Genomic DNA, 6,151 nt, shown 5'->3' on the forward strand with positions numbered 1-6,151 from the left:
GCCTACCAGGCTCCTCCGTCCATGGGATTTTCCAGGCAAGAGTACTGGAGTGGGGTGCCATTGCCTTCTCCACTGCTGTAGTACAAATCACCCAAAGCTAGTAGCTTAAAACTAAAACAAGTATTTGTTAATATTACCGCCATTATTGTCTTTGTTATTGTTACTATTGTCTCACTCAATTCAGCTGTGCGGTTCTTGCTCAGGATCTTATGGTAGCTGGGGCTTACTCATCTTGAAGCTCCCTCCTGCTTTGCCGTGCCCTGGGACCTCAAACTGGGGCTGTCAGCCAGAATTTTACCTGTGACCTCTGCAAGTGGCACGGGGCTCTTCACAGTCCAGCAGCTGGGTTCCAAAAACAGGTATCCCCAGAGAGAGAGCCAGGCTGAAGCTGTGTCACCTTTTCTAATGTAGCCTAAAGTCACTCAGTGTCACTTCTGCCACTTTCTAGTCTTTAGAAGCAAGTCGGGCTCTGGCACACAGCATGGTGATTATAGGAAATGATTATTATATACATTTGTGAGTGTGTGTGTGCTCAGCCATGGACTGTAGCCTGCCAGGCTCCTCTGTCCATGGGATTTTCCTGGCAAGAATATTGGAGTGAGTTGTCATGCCCTCCTCTAGGGGATCTTCCCAGCCCAGGGATTGAACTTGCTTCTCCTGAGTCTCCTGCAGTGGCAGGTGTATTCTTTACCACTGAGCCACCTGGGAAGCCATTATATATGTAGAGAGAGTATATAATCCAAAAATAGTTATATACCTGAAAGTTGTTAAGAGACTAGATCTTAAATGTTCTCACAAAATAGAAATGAAAGAAAAAGTGACCCAATATGTATTTTGAAATGAAAAGAAGCTGTGTCCATGAGGGTTGCACTGGTCTTAGATTTAAAATGCCAGGGCTGAAATCCCAACTCTACCCTTCACTGGGCAGGAAACTCCCATGCATAGCATTGTACTTTGGCCTCCATTTCTACACCTTGTAAAAGGTTTTTCTTCTTTAGAGATCTGAAAAGTATGTGAATGAGCCCAGCAAAGTGCCTGTGACTCAAATGATTGTTGGTAATTTGTTGTTGAATAAGAAATCCAGAGAAAGGGTGGACACATTTCACATTGGGCAGAGGAGTCATCACTGATCCAAAACAAAAGTGCAGGCGACTAATAATGGTCCTGAGTGATGAGGCCAAATGACTGGATGCCTAAACATTAAAATATTCAAGGACAAAAAAAAAAAAAAAGTGAGTCATGAAAGCTAGTCCATACACAGAGGAGGGCTCCATGTCTTGAAGGGAGAAATACCAAAGGATTTGGAGCTCTGTCTTAAAACCCCTCTGGGGTTTTGCTTCCTTGCTTAAGGAAGTTCTGGCAGGAACAGAGAGCTGAGGATGAGTGTCCTAGGGAAAGCTGACATGGTTGTGTTTAAATTCATGAGTTTGAAGTGCCTGGTGGGCCAAACGGGGCTCTTCCTGCAGTAGGCAGGGACATGTGTGTATCCGTCTCCATCCCTTGACTATTAGCTTCCTGAAATCACAGACTTGGCTCTTTGCTCTGTGATAGTCCCAGTGCAGTGGTCTGGCACAGCACTTGGCACACAGAGAGGACCCAGTTCATATTTATTGGATGAATGAATGAATGAATGAATGGGAAGATGGTTAGGACCTAGACTGTGGGGTCTGGAATTCTGGCAGCCTTTCCCTGGCTTGGCCTTAGGGGCAGTGCTCCCAAGGAGGGAGAGACTCCTGGGTCTGCGCAGAGACCCCTGTGGCCCTGGGGTATGGTCTATGCTGTGGGTCAGGGGGCAGGGGGCTGTGGGAGACCTAGATTTGCTGGGAAACCTCACTCTTCCACTAAATAGAAACTGAAACTGGAATTGCAGGAGACAATGAAGATCAACAGCGGCTATTTTGATTCTTAGGCTATCTCACTCCTAAGCTGCTCTCTCCACTTCCTGTTTATAGCCTCAGAAGAGTCAAAGGGACCAAACCTCTGAGGTGAAGGTTTCCTCTGGGGATTTCTAGGCAGATCAGCAACAGGAAAGCATAAGGATTCTGCCAAGACAGATGTTTGTCTTTCAGCCAACCTGGCAGGTGTGATGGTGTCCTCGCTGGGGTGGGCAATGCAGATTCGTGAAAAAGGAGCCTCCAGCTCTTCATCTGGCCTTCAGCATCCACCCCTCTTACCCAGATCCCCACCCCCTGAATCCTGGAGACTGCATGTGAAGTCAGTCGGTGCAAGGGCACTGGAGGGGGGCGGCCTCGGGGGCTGCAGGTGTGAATCTCTGGCTGGGCTGCCTGGGCAGCTGCGTTTCACTTTCAAACGCCTGGGAGGAAAGGCTGTCTGTGGCCGGCCATCTGTCTTCACAAGAGGAATCTCAGGATTTCCTCCAGTGACAGAACAAGATTCCCAGGTTTTCAGAGAGTGGCCCTAGACCCGGTTCCTATCCTGGCTACAAAACTCTGGAGCTTGACACAGCTAGAAGGACACTCGGGGAATTAGGGGCTAAGAGAAAACGGTGACGGAAAAGCAACTGAACAGTGGAAGGATTGCAAATCACAAGGCCCTGTGACCTGATGCTTCTGCCCTGTATGCCACTCCCCTCATCATACACACCCACCCACACACACACACACACACCCCTCCCAGAAAAATGAGACCTTCAGCTGACACTTGAAAAACTAGAAGAGCAACCACGTGGAGAATATTCCAGGCAGAAGGGATGCTGGTCACAAAGGCCAGACAGCTCCACTGCTGAGGTCTGGGTCGGAGAGGACAGCTTGTGGCTCCCTCCACACCCTCTGCTTCCCCACATCTGGGCCTCTGAGCCTGATCTCATTTAATATCCCCTCCCCCACCCCCATGCTAGCATCTTTCCCATCCACTGTCATTCCTAAATTCATTCCCCAAAGGGTAGCAGGTAACAATATTGGTCCACAAACTCCTATGCAAGAAATAACACTTAATTTAATCAAATGATGGGGGACTCTGAGTCTCAGTGCTACTGGCCTGGCAGACACCCCATCCCGGGCATTCTTGGGAGTCCATTTTCAGACTCCTGCCAAGGTGCCATGCTCACTGGGGTACAGGCCCACCATCCCTGGTCCTCACTTCTGTCTGGTGTTCTGGCCCTTACAGTCCCTGTGGGGCTAAAGTCTGCATGGCTCCTGAGCCAGGCCTGGGGACAAGAACGAGGCAGAGGTTGGGAGCCCTGGGACTCAGCATCCAGGTTCCCTGTGTACACACAGCATCAGCATCCTGTGATCTCTCTCCTCTGTGATCTGTCATCTCTCTCCTCCCTCCCCATTGCGGCTAAACTGACCTCTCCTCCAGCTCCAGCTCCGGGAGGAAAGTACACCCCACCACCCCAGCACCACCGCCCAGGCCTAGCGTCATCTCCTTCTTGAATTTCGGCTTTTGCAAAAGACCCGAAGGACCACTGACCAAAAGCAGCTTCTCCCACAGTCCCTCCTCTGCCCCCAGCAATAGAACACAAAACTCACCCACCTGCTGCAACTGGAAAGGAGAGTGACACATAGGAAGTACCCACCCAGATGTTTCCTGGACCTTGCCAATAGGGTCTCTCTGTTCTCAGAGATGCAATCCACCCAGCCCCAGGGAACTTGAACTCCCCGAGAACAATGCTTCTCTAACCAGCTGTGGCAATGGGTCAGATTTTATTTTCTTCTCTTTAAATTTCCAATTCATCTCAGAACAATACTTGCATAATTTTTTTTTATTAAAAAAAATGAAATGGAATAAAAAGGTCAGGAGAATATAGGTACCAACTTTTTCTAATTAGATTCAACAAATTGCTATGAAAGTTTCTAAACATTTCTCTGGATTTCTAGACTGACCTCATCACAGAGGAATAACCACTCATGGAGGAGCGAAAATTAGTGGGTCACACACTTTGAGGATCACTGCCTTAGAGGGATTAAAAGCAGGGGTGGGGTCTCCTCACCCCAAAAAATGTGGAGCTTTGTCAAGTGTAGACTCTGTAAGGGGTGCAGGTAGAAGCTAGAAGTAGGCCCAGCCATTTACCAGTGAGCCAAGAAACTAAAATTCAGCCTCCTTTACAACTGCTTCTACTGTGGACACGCAGGCAGGTTAGGGGTCTGGAGCCATCTCCAGAGCATGCTGACAGCCTTGACCTGGGGTCAGGTCACAGCTCTGAGCCTCAGCTGCCCGTCTGTACAATTCGGATAACAGTACAATCTCATAGGGTGGTTGTGAATACTGGATGGGTTAGTAAGTGGGTGATCATATAGACTTATGCCTGGAAAATAGTAATGGCTGCATGCTGTTTTTAAGAGGTTTCCTCCATAAACGATAAGGACCTACTATATATCAAAGGGAAGTATATTTAATACCTTATAATAATCTATAATGGAAAAGAATCTGAAAAAGAGTATGTGTGGTGGTATTTAGTCACCAAGTCGTGTCCAACTCTTTGTGACCCCATGGACTGCAGCAGGCCAGGCCTCCCTCACTATCTCCCGGAGTTTGCTCAAGTTTATGTCCACTGAGTCAGTGATGCCATCCAACCATCTCATCTCATGTATATACATATATAACTGACTCACTGTGCTGTATACTTGAAATTAACACATTTTAAATCATTGTAAATCAACTAAACTTCAATAAATAATTTTTTAAGGGCTTCTCTCAAATTAAAGCTTCAGAAGAGCAGGGATTTTTATTCCCTGACATTTCCCAAATGCTTAGAACCTTGCCTGGCACATCGTAGGTGCTCACTAAATATCTATTCGGTGAATGAATGAATCTTCTGCTCCATGCTGAGCGTCTGATAGCCCCGTGAATCCATTCTTAACTTTTCAGTACAGAGAGTGGGCAGGGAGTGGGCATCTGTTGGTCCTCTGTACTGATCTGTGGGATTAGTGTTTTTCAGGCCTCAGGCCTTTCCAGGCTTTTGTCTTAAAGCCCAGCACATTCAAGAAACACTTGAGTTGCCTCTCAGGTATGAGGCCTTGCTGGTCAAGGTGTTTAAGACTGGAACTCAAGATAAATCTTTACCAAGTGTAAGACCAGATCTTCTCAATCTAGACCCCAGTCTGGTTCCAACCTGGGTTTCTAGGTAAAGGATCCACCATCCGCTTTCCTGCCCAGCCGTACTGCCCTGCCCTGAGCCTGGCGGTCCTCCCAGAGGCCCTTCTCAGCCTACCTGTTTAAAGATGACTCAGTCAACCAAGCCAGGCTTCCATGCACCCGATACTCAGCCAGAGTTCATCTGTCTCCTCTGCATCTAATCATTCTCTCTTCTGTACTTCAGAAGGCCTTGTGAGCTGGCAAACTATTTGCATGTCTGTTCCTTTTTTAAGGACAAGGGGCCACATCTGGAACACCTCTGAATAGCATCAATGCTTTATGCAGGGCCCAGCATATAAATAAATGTTCACAGGGTTGAAGTCATTGGTGGGTCCCCACCTGCAAATGTAAGGTCAGCAGGCTTCCCTTCAGCCAAATGTAGGTGCAGACCAGAAGAGGAAATGAAAACCCTGCGCCGAGTGTCCCAGCACCACATTTCTCTTTCCTTCTTAGTCACAGGTATTTTCCGAGCAATCTGATGGTGTAGGGGCAACCGTGGCTCCCAACTGAAGGACTGTGCCAGCTGAGGGTGGAGCTTCTTTGGTCTGGAAATGGAGGCAGAAGGGACCGTGGTTTGTGGGTGAACAGAGTGGACAGCCTGGCACAGGGCTTAGTGCTCTGAAGTCAGGTGCATCTGATTTCCCAGCGCTGCGGCGGCATGGCTGAATGACCTTTGGCGTGCTTGTCACTTTTCAAAGCCTCAATTTCCTCATCTGTATAATGTGGGTAACGTTAGCACCTCCCCTGCTAGGGGCGTAGTGAAGAGGAAGCCAAGAGGGGTACATATGACCAACTGCCGGTCTAGGAGTGCCACAAAGATGCTAATCATTGCCAATTCTGGCATGGTGCCGTGGGGAGAGGAGGCTCGCGACGTGACCTCACCCAGGCACCATGTGCTCTTCCTGTATGTCCATATCTCACAACAGAATGGTGACGATCAAACAAGGTAACATGCATACAGGCTGTAAAACCAGACTTGGAACATTGCTGTCCAAGAAGGACTTGATAAACATCAGCTAAAAGACTCAGTAAATAAAAACTACTATTCGTTGGA

The 6,151-nt window shown here is 48.1% G+C and overlaps 1 protein-coding gene and 1 long non-coding RNA gene across 6 annotated transcripts in view; one reads left to right on the top strand and one right to left on the bottom strand.

Moving 5' to 3' along the window:
- LOC104991165 overlaps positions 1–6,114 on the bottom strand; it is a 15,657-nt gene extending 9,543 nt beyond the window's left edge. Inside the window, exon 1 of the long non-coding RNA XR_825576.1 lies at positions 5,174–6,114. This is a non-coding gene — a long non-coding RNA (uncharacterized LOC104991165). The remainder of the gene's footprint in view (positions 1–5,173) is intronic.
- The window catches only part of LOC104991163 (paralemmin-2), a 517,429-nt gene that overhangs the window by 317,687 nt on the left and 193,591 nt on the right, over positions 1–6,151 (top strand). The gene's annotated exons all lie outside the window — the stretch shown is intronic.

Source organism: Bison bison, unplaced genomic scaffold, assembly GCF_000754665.1.
Source record: "Bison bison bison isolate TAMUID 2011002044 unplaced genomic scaffold, Bison_UMD1.0 scf7180017864183, whole genome shotgun sequence".
Classification (NCBI taxonomy): domain Eukaryota; kingdom Metazoa; phylum Chordata; class Mammalia; order Artiodactyla; family Bovidae; genus Bison; species Bison bison.